The sequence below is a fragment of the Zosterops lateralis genome (assembly GCF_965231275.1).
Source record: "Zosterops lateralis genome assembly, chromosome: 28".
NCBI lineage: Eukaryota > Metazoa > Chordata > Aves > Passeriformes > Zosteropidae > Zosterops > Zosterops lateralis.
In genome coordinates this window covers 4,141,183-4,152,102 of record NC_139788.1, presented here as the reverse complement: position 1 = coordinate 4,152,102, position 10,920 = coordinate 4,141,183, and positions in this window count along the sequence as shown.

Below are 10,920 nucleotides of genomic sequence, written 5' to 3'. Positions count from 1 at the left end.
AGCTGCTCCAGCTGCTCCCAGAGCCAGCACAACTTCCTAAAAAGCGCTGAGGGAGAGCTCTGTCTTGGCCAGAGGCAGCTTTGACCTTCCTGATCCATCCCGGGAGGCGCCGGGAATCCAGAGCCTGGCAAAGCCGGCGTCTGGGAAGAATAAAAAAAATTATGGGGAATTAATTAAAATTCCGGGAAGCAGCTGTCTGGAGCTCCTGCCTGTCTCTCTCTCCCACCTGCTCGTGCCTCATGGATTCTCCTGGGAGCCAGCCCAGTCCTTGTCACCTCAGCTGATCCCTGTTCCCAGGCAGGATCCAAGCCAGGGCCAGCAAAACCTGCTGGAAATTTCCCAAATTATTCCAAGAGCTTTAAGAATCGGCTCCTGCCGGGAATGATGAAGGTTGTCCTGGCTGCCTTCGGTAGGATGGGGAAGGGAAAAAGGGAATCAAGGAATCCTTTTGGGATGGCACCAATTCCTCCTCCACACCTGAGACCTCCAGGAGGAGCTTTCACCCGCTCCCCAGATCCTTGGGAAGCTGTAGGGAAAGAGGAGAGGAGGAATCTGGATGAACGATAGGCTGGAATAATTAAATGTAATGAGCAGGGTGACCTTCCATTGTCCCAGGTTGTTCCTCCCAGGGATGTGGCAGCCACGGTTTTCCTGGGAAATCCATCCCAGCTCCTTCCCCACCCTCCCAGGAAGGAATTTTTTCCCCAAAATCCCATCCAAAGCACCTTTTTCCCCCAAAAGGCACCGTGTCCCCCTCGGTTCTCCTAAACCCCACCCGGGGACATTCCCGTGGCCATGAATAATTCAGGAATACCAGGAAAATTTTTGATTTTGATGAGCCCAAATCATCTGGAGGGGGATGAAGATGAGCTAATCACCGTTTGTTCTCTCTCGATAGCTGATTAACCGCTAATTAGAATATTAAACAAGGGCTGAAATGCGTAAATGAGCAGCTGAGGACGGGAGTTCGTTATTGGAGGTGCCATAAAATTCCTGAATTTTTAATTCTTGGATTATTGTTTGATGGGGAGGGGCTTTTTTTGTCTCCTGAAAAGAGGGATTTGTTCTTTTAAAGTGGTTTGTTCTGCTGGAAGGTTGGAAAAATGAATCCCAAACTCCATCAAAACACCGGGAATGGCGCTCCCAGCCCCAAAGTTTGGGAAGCTGATCCTGCTTTTCCAGAGGAAAAAAAAAAAAGGCAAATTTTGGATGCTCTGCCCGAAACAGCTCCAAGATCCCTGCAAAGCGGGAATGGGGAGCCTCAGGGAATTAATTTCCATCCATTTCCATGGAATTGGCCGTGGAAATGAGGCCGGGAAATGGTGAGAGAATGAATTAAGGATGGAAGAAGAGCAGGATGGGCCTGGCAGTGACAGGAGGGACAGAGGGGACAGCGGTGTCACACACGGGGTGGCCCCCGGGCAGAAAACAGGGGTGGAAACACGGGAATCACGGTGTGATATTTGGTGTTAAATAATTCGTGCTTAAGAATGAAGGATTTCAGGAATTGTGAAACCACAGTGTGATAAATGTGGCATTGGGTAAAAATTCGTGATAAAAGAATATAGCAATATATGTTAGATTGGTGTTGATATAAAATGGGAAAAGGGTATGGTCCATAGAAACTTTTCCCCAGCCAGGTTTCCACTGTCCCCCAGTCCTGGGACAAAGAACAGGACAGGAGCCATCAGGAGGAACAAAGACACTGGCCAACCCAGATAAGAATCGGCATCGCACCCAGACAGAGAAATTCCTCCCCAACAAAAGAGAATTCTCCGCTGAGGAATACACATTGGAATAACCATGGACCAGGAATACACATTGGAATAACCATGGACCAGGAATACACATTGGAATAACCACGGGCCGGTGGGCTCCATCCGCATGTGAAAGGATCTTCCCGGAATACAATCTGCAAAGTCCACAAATCCAGGAAGCCCATCCGAAAATTATTTGGACTATTTGCTGGACTATCCCGGGCACCTGTTTCGCCTCGGGACACGAAAACCCCTATAAAACCCCGAGCTGCGACCTGCTCCGTGTGGATTTGGGAAATCCGTGCCTTAGAGTGCGGTCCCCCCATCCACCCGGCGCTGCGCTGTGAATCCTATTTGTGGTTTTCTCTCTTTATCAGTGATTGGGATTGTTTTATTAATAAATTGTTTCTTTGTTATTCCGATTTTTGCCGTTGCATTTATAACAACAGGCAGCTACGGGGAAGAAAGTGATTTGCAATAGGAAAGGGCGGCGTCGATGGAAGGTGAGTCTGAGCCTCTTCCAGGGATGGGCCTGTTATGAGGAACACACTGTACTAAATAATTTACGCTGAAATAAAGTATAAATAAAAAGCAATAAGCAGATACCAGTTCCAGGAAAACTAGATTTGCATTCAGAGATGGCAAAAGGAGAAAAGGAATCAATACCTGAAAAGAAGGTCCCAGCCTTGGAGATGGGCCACTAACGGTGATTATTCATTAATTCATCAGGATCTGCCCAAAAAACTCTTCAGAAGAAAAAACTGTTTCAAAAGAGGACTCACGAATATACAATCTGAGTAAAGGTGGACAAAGAACCCGGCCTGGGGGAAAATAAAGTGTATAAAAACTGGACTCGTGGTGGTGGGATCTGTGAACGGGGAAGGATAAGAGCCTTATTCATATGTTCACCCAATGTCCATCCCGGGGTCGGGGCTGTCTTTTTATTGTGGCTTTCCAAATTTACTGTTACGTGAAAATAAATTTTGTTTTTAATTTTATTTTTCAAATCTGGCTGTCTCATTTATAACAGGCCCAACAATGCAATGATGAGCACCCAATAGTCAAGGGCTCAAGGGGGTGCATCCCGATACTGGATTCTGGTAAAAAGAATCGAGTGTTTGTCATCCCTTCCAGGAAAATTTTTTCATAAGAAAAGAAACTACATGAATATGTTAGGAGAACAAGAAAAATGGTATAAACAGGTATAAAATGGTATAAAACCAGACCCTGCAAAGGCAGAATTTGTGAACAGAGGGGGATTTGGAGGGGTAGAGTCTGGATCTACGTTTACCCAGTGTTGACCCCGGACTCAGCACTGTTTGTTTGATTGTGGCTTTCCAAAATTGATTTTGATATCGCAATAAAATCCCCTTTAATGATCAGATTGGTTATGCCATTTATAACTCCTGGAATGCTGAAGGTTGGAAAAGATCTCCAGGATCATCAAATCTGTTATAAATGATTAGAAGCCAATCCAAAATAAAAGAATTTATTTAGCAATTTTCCAAGATTAAATGAAAAGGCCACAATAAAATCGGACAACATCGATCGAATGCTGGGTGGACAGGCCGACAGCAAAAACGGTGCCATCCAACCTTGCCCACCAATGCTGGGTCTGTACAGCTTTTATACAGTTTTTCTGTCCTGAGGTTACGTCTATTGAAAATCCGAATATTCATGTATTTCTTTATTCCCGAGTTAGGTTTTGAAAAGATTTCGGACTCCTCCTTTGGGGTGTTGATTTGATCATCCTCAGATCCTCCATAAAGACTGATATCAGATCTTGAGTAGCTGTGAAGTCGAAGTCCATCCTTGATGGATGGGCCATCTCCAGTCCAGCCCTGCTGTTTCTGTTGCAAATTTTGTGGTTTCACAGCTGCACAAATGGGTCTTGGAATCCCAGAGACGCCCCTGAGTAGCTTTTAATAGTCCAAGCTTTTAATACAATATTTTATACTCCAATTTATACATTACATCTATCACGGCATAAAACGGTATAAAACCAGACCTGCAAAGGCAGAATTTGCAAACAGTGGGGGATTAGGAGGGGTGGATTCTGAATCTGCGTTCACCCAGTGTCAACCCCGGGCTCAGCACTGCTTTTTGATTGAGGCTTTCCCAAATTGATTTTGATATCGCAATAAAATCCTCTTTAATGATCAGATTGTTTAAGGTTGGAAAAGACCTCCCGAGATCGTCAAATCCAACCTTCCACATCTGTCTCTCCATGGAAAGGGGATGCTGCTGATGGAATGAGGGTTGGGAAAACCTTTGGAAAGGCAGCTTTGGAATGTTGGATCAGCCCCCTCTGGATCCCCGTCCCAGGTATCCCTGCAGGACAATTCCTGGCACAACCCTCCCTGTACGGGAAGCAGGGAACAGCTGCCTCCTGTCTGCAAATGAAATATTATTAATTAGGCCTTTTAATGAGTGTTTGTTGTGGCGTTAATTAACCCCCAGGCCTTGGCAGAGGCTGGGGGGGCTCAGTCCCAGCAGTTCCGAGGAATTCCAGAGATTCCTGCTGTCATTTTCCTCGCCTTGCTCTGAAATCCTGGCAGCTGTCCCTGCTCCGGTCACCTCTCCGGGCTGCCAAAATTTGGGATGTGATATCCTTAAACCTCTCTCTGCTGCCAACACCGTTTTGTTCCCATCTGTTTTCCAAAGGTTTTTCCAAAGGAGCTCAGCCCAGCCCGGCTTGGCAGCACCATCCCTGCCTTCAAACCCATTCCTTTGGAGCAGCATCATTGGAATCCGGGAATTCCAGAGGGGTTTGGGATGGAAGGGACCTTAAGGATCATCATCCTGCTGTGGAACACCTTCTATTATCCCAGGTTTTTCCATCCTGGCCTTGGACATTTCCAGGGATTTTTGGCAGCCACAAATTGGGAATATTGCCTGGGATTTGTGTCCCACAGCTGGGAAGGACAGACACCATCCCAACCCCTCTGCCCGTGGTGGGGCAGGAGCAGAGCAGGGGTTGGGGATAATTTTTACGATAATTGAACTTGGAAAAAAACAGGGATGGGCCAAGAGGGCCCAGGGTGGGATCCAAGGATTCCAAGAGGTTATCCCGGCCTTGTTCCAGCAGTGGGAGGATGGAGTGATGGAGAGGGGAGCAGGGGAAAGGGGAATCACAGAATCACAGGATATGTAAGTTGGAAAAGACCTTCAAGATCATCAAGTCCAACCAGCCCCAACACCTCAACTAAACCCTGGCACCCAGTGCCACATCCAGTCTGCTATAAACACATCCAGGGATGGTGACTCCACCACCTCCCCGGGCAGAACATTCCAGTATTTTGTCACTCTTTCTGTGAAAATTTTTTTCCTGATATCCAGCCTGTATTTCCCTTGGTGCAGCTCAAGGCTGTGTCCTCTGGTTCTGTCAGTGCTGCTGGAGAAAGAGACCAACCCCAGCTGAGCACAGGCACCTTTGAGGGGGTTGTGGAGAGTGATGAGGTCACCCCTGAGTCTCCTTTTCTCCAGGATAAACACCCCCAGCTCCCTCAGCTGTTCCTCACAGGGTTTGTGTTCCCAGCCCCTCACCAGCCTCGTTCCCTCCTCTGGACCCGCTCAAGTGTCTCAATGTCCTTCCTGAACTGAGGGCCCAGATGTCAGAGTCTGTCCAAGGATGTGATATGCCCCACAACTGTCTCCGATGGTTGAAGACCAAGACCCCTGAAGAGACTGGAGAGCGCTCCTGGCCTGGCTGAGGTGGGGCACTTGCTGAGGACTGATGTGCATCTCCACGAGAACGGGATGCAGGAACAATAGAGCTGGTTACAGTGGACTGAGCTGGCCGTACTAGGAGAGTTCAGTTTGCAGCTCGTTCCTGAGCACCCAACCTTAACACAGGTGTTTTCTGCCTCGGCTCTGTGCCACTCGCTTGGTTCTCTTTAGCTCCGTCCCACTCACCTTGGTCCTCATCCCAACCAACCTATAAAGACTCTGGAGACCCCAAACACCTTTGTGATCACCCCACTGGAGAAGATCGCGTCTATGGGCATCTTTACGCCTTGAGGACCTCCGACTCTCCACGTTGGTAGCTATAATCCCCCTTCCCCTCTTTCTCTATCTTTCTCACTATTCTCTATTTTCTCTCCCCACTATCGCATTGTGGGCACTAAATAAAAGTGCATTTTTTGTTTAAGAAAACTGGTTTGTCCCCTGTTGTGACTTTTGCGCTTTGAGATCTCCAAAACGAACCATCGGGTTCCCCGCAGATGTTTGCGGACGCTGACACCAGAACTGGACACAGCAGTCAATATTCCCTTGGAGCCCCACTGGGAAGCACAGACACCACCCCAACCCATGGGATTTCACCCTGGACTCCTCTCCAGGGGGGAGCACACCCGACTCCAGTGTCCCAAACTGGGAATCCTGCATCCCACACGGGATTCCCATGAGGAATGACCTGCTGGATTGGGATGCAGCTGTTCCCTGCTTCCCTCCTGCTCGAAACTTCTTCATTCCCAGTGTTCCAGGTGGGCACCAGTGAGGAAATGTAGGGAAAAAAAAAAATCCCAAATCCAGCAGGGAGTGGAGTTTTGGAGCCAGAACCTTCCGGGGTGGCAGCAGGAGCTGCTTCCAGCAGGATTTGGGAAGTTCAGAGCTGGGATCAAGGTGCCACATCCAGCTGCTCCAGCTCCTGGGAGTGGTGATCCATTATCCATGGATTGTCCAGTTAATCCATGGATTTGTGTCCGATCCCAAGTGCTTTGGCTCCCCCGGGGTGCACAGGGTGTGTATTCCCAAGGAGAATTGGGAATTGTGCTGACTGTGGCAGCCCCTCCCAGCTGATCCCACATCCAGGAATTCCAGGTTCAAGCAGCTCCATCAGCCTCGCCCTGAGCTCTTTTTTTCTTGGGTCTGAAAAAGGATTTAAAACAATTTATTCCCATTTTTTTGGCCAGATTTCCTGGCAGATTTCCCAAGGAATGCTCTGGGATCAATCCCAGAGCTGTCCCAAAGTGCCCAGCACTTGCTCCAGTGATGTTTTCCAGGCGCTGAGAAGTGGCGGAAGAGGGAAAAAAAAATTTTAAAAAATCAATAGTTACAATCCCAGAGAGTCGGTTCTGCCAATGAGCCGTGTTCTCCCTGCTGAAAAACCCGGGAATTGCTTCGTGGAGGGGAAAAAGGGAAAGGGAATAAAAATGGAAAGGAAAGGGAGGGAGAAAGGAAAAGGGAAAGGGAAAGGGAAAGGGAAAGGGAAAGGAAAAGGAAAAGGAAAAGGAAAAGGAAAGGAAAGGAAAGGAAAGGAAAGGAAAGGAAAGGAAAGGAAAGGAAAGGAAAGGAAAGGAAAGGAAAGGAAAGGAAAGGAAAGGAAAGGAAAGGAAAGGAAAGGAAAGGAAAGGAGGAAAGAAAAAAGGAAAGAAAAAAAGGAAAGAAAAAAAGGAAAGAAAAAAGAAAAGAAAAAAGGAAAGAAAAAAGGAAAGAAAAAAAGGAAAGAAAAAAAGGAAAGAAAATAAGGAAAGGAGGGAAAAGGGAAAGAAAAGGGAAAGGAAGGAAAGAAAAAAAAAGGGAAAAAAGAAGGGGAGAAAAAGGAAATAAAAGAAAAAGGAAAAGGAGAAAAGAGGAAAGGGAGGGAGCACAGAGCTCCCCTCGCTGCCGCCTCCCACTGAACCTCCCGTTCCCTGAAATTCCCCTGGGAATTCCCTTTCCTTGGGAAGATCCACCCACGCCCCTCCAACTGGGAAGTTGAATTCAATGGGAGCGAGGCCAAGGGGTGCAGGGGAGGGGGAGGATTCCCCAGGCCTCCCCAGCCCTTGTTCCACCATCAGCTGCAATGGGCAAATGGAGCCACAATCCCTGCATCCCTCATCCCTCCAGCCTTAGAATCAAAGAGATCTTCAAAGTGACATTTAATTAAAGAGATATTTAATTTATAATTGAATTTATAAATCCCAGCAGGGGGAAGGCGCCAATTCCGTCCTTTCCCATCCTTCCCTCACCTCCGCTCTCCTCAAGGGGAGTTTTTCCACCTGTTTTTACTGGAGCTTGGAATATTCCAGGCTGGCAGATGGGTTATTCTGGGGAGAAATTTGAGCTCGGGGGAATTAATTTTAGAAGAAAATCCTAATTAAAAATATCTCCCGGATTATTTTTTTTTTTGGAGGGGGATGAGCCAGCTCTTGAGGAATCCCTTGGGATGTTCCCGGAGAATTCCTCAGGTGTGTTTCCCCTGCCTCTGGAAATTCGGGAATGTCTAAAAGGGTTTTTTTTTTTTTTTTTTTTTTTTTTTTGTTTTTTTTTTTGGTGGGATTTTTTGCCACTTCCAGCCGGAAAAAAACCCAAAATTGGATGAAATGAGCTCCTCATCCTCCTCTCCCCATCCCAAGGCTCTGGAAATTCCAGGACCCGCCGCCTTTAAATGGCCCTAAAAGCCAAATTAATGAGATGTTAATGAGTGAGGAGCCTCATTAAGGAGCCGAACTGCGGCCGCCTGGACCGAGCTGAGACTAATTAGCGATGCAAATTTATCCAGAGCTCTCTGCCAGCTCTCCCAGCTGCTCTTTCCCTGTTTTATTTCCCCCAAAAAAATTCTTGGTGGATGCTCCAGCTCCTGTCCCATTGCTCACTCCCTGGATTTTTTTTTTCCTGGTGGATGCTCCAGCTCCCCTGGTCTCTCCTTGTGTTTGGTTTTTTTTTTTTTTTTTTTTTTTGTTCTCCCAAAATATTCCCAGTGGAAACTCCAGCTCTCCCAGTTTCCCTGATGGTCCCTCCTTGGTTTTTTTCCCCCAAAAAGATTCCCAGTGGATGCTCCAGGTCCTGTCCCATTGCTCTCTCTCTGGATTTTTTTTCCTGGTGGATGCTCCAGCTCTTGCTTCCCTGGTCTCTCCCTATTTTTATTTTTATTATTATTATTTTTCCCCAAACTATTCCCAGTGGAAGCTCCAGCTCTCCCAGTTTCCCTGTTTCTCTCTCCCTGATTTTTTTTCCCTCAGAAGATTCCCGTTGTTGGTCTTTCCTTGTTTTTCTCCTCCAAAAAACTCACGGTGGAATCTCCAGCTCTCCCAGTTTCCCTGATGGTCCCTCGTTGTTTTTTTGTTTCCCTCCAAAAATATTCCCAGTGGATGCTCCAACTCCTTCCAGCTCTCCCGGTTTTATTCCCCCCCAAAATTCCGGTGGATGCTCCAGCTCCTGTCCCATTGCTCTCTCTCTGGATTTTTTTTTCCTGGTGGATGCTCCAGCTCCTGCTTCCCTGGTCTCTCCCTGTTTAGTGTTGTTGGTTTTTCTTATTTTTTATTTATTTATTTATTTATTTATTTATTTATTTATTTATTTTTCCCCCCAAACTATTCCCAGTGGAAGCTCCAGCTCTCCTAGTTTTCCCGTTCCTCTCTCCCTGATTTTTTTTTCCCCCTCAGAAGATTCCCGTTGTTGGTCTCTCCCTGTTTTTTCCCCCCCAAAAAACACACAGTGGAATCTCCAGCTCTCCCAGTTTCCCTGATGGTCCCTCCTTGGTTTTTTTCCCTCCAAAAATATTCCCAGTGGATGCTCCGTCTCCTTCCAGCTCTCCTGGTTTTATTTCCCCCCAAAATGCCCGGTGGATGCTCTGGCTCCTGCTCCGCTGGTCTCTACCTGTTGTCCTTTTTTCTCTCGAAAATTCCCAGTGGATGCTCCAGCTCCTTCCAGCTCTCCCAGCTGCTCTTTCCCGGTTTTATTCCCCAAAATTCCCGGTGGATGCTCCAGCTCCTGACCCGTTGCTCACTCCCTGGATTTTTTTTTCCTGGTGGATGCTCCAGCTCCCCTGGTCTCTCCCTGGTTTTTATTTTTTCCCCAAAATATTCCCAGCGGAAACTCCAGCTCTCCCAGTTTCCCTGATGGTCCCTCCTTGGTTTTTTTTTCCCCTCCAAAAATATTCCCAGTGGATGCTCCAGCTCTTTCCAGCTCTCCCAGTTTTATTCCCCCCCAAATTCCTGCTGGATGCTCCAGCTCCTGTCCCACTGCTCTCTCTCTGGATTTTTTTTTTTCCTGGTGGATGCTCCAGCTCCTGCTTCCCTGGTCTCTCCCTGTGTTTGTTTATTATTTTATTTTATTTTATTTTATTTTATTTTATTTTATTTTGTTTTGTTTTATTTTATTTTTAAAATTTATTCTTTATTTTTTCTTTATTTTTTTTATTATTATTAATTTTCCCCAAAATATTCCCAGTGGAAGCTCCAGCTCTCCCAGTTTTTCTGTTGCTCTCTCCCTGATTTTTTTTTTTCCCTCAGAAGATTCCCATTGTTGGTCTTTCCTTGTTTTTCTCCTCCAAAAAACTCACGGTGGAATCTCCAGCTCTCCCAGTTTCCCTGGTGGTCCCTCCTTGGTTTTTTTCCCCAGGTAAGATTCCAGTGGATGCTCCAGCTCCTTCCAGCTCTCCCAGCTGCTCTTTCCCGGTTTTATTCCCCAAAATTCCCGGTGGATGCTCCAGCTCCTGACCCGTTGCTCACTCCCTGGATTTTTTTTTCCTGGTTGATGCTCCAGCTCCTGCTCCCCTGGTCTCTCCCTGTGGTTTGGTTTTTTTTTTTCTTTTTTTTTTTTTTTTTTTTTTTTTTTTCTCCAAGATATTCCCAGTGGAAGCTCCAGCTCTCTCAGTTTCCATGTTGCTCTCCCTGATTTTTCCCCCTCAGAAGATTCCCAGTACTGGTCTCACCCTATTTTTTCCCCCAAAATATTCCCAGTGGAAGCTCCAGCTCTCCCAGTTTTCCTGTTGCTCTCTCCCTGATTTTTTTTTTCCCCTCAGAAGATTCCCAGTGTTGGTCTCTCCCTGTTTTTTCCCCCCAAAAAGATTCCCAGCAGGAGCTCCAGCTCTCTCTCCTTTAATTCAGAGCCGAGAGGAGCCAGGGGAGGATTTTTGGGATTTTCTTTCCAGGGAATGTGGGCAGAGGGGTCGGGAGAGCTTTGGAAAAGCACCAAATCCCTGTTCTGGAGGAGATTCCAAGGTTGGGGCTTGGTGGTAAGAAATGCTTTGGGAAATGAAGGATTTTCTCCTCAAGAACATCCCAAAAGCTGAGCCTGGCTCGGGGATTAAATCCCAAACACAAAGGGAATCCTTGGGAATTGGAAGCAGGAAAGATCCTGGAATGGTTTGGGTTGTAAAGAACTTTAAGGATCATTCCAATCCCCAATTCCACGGGCAGGGACATTCCCGCTATCCCAGCCTGCTCCAAGCTCAGAC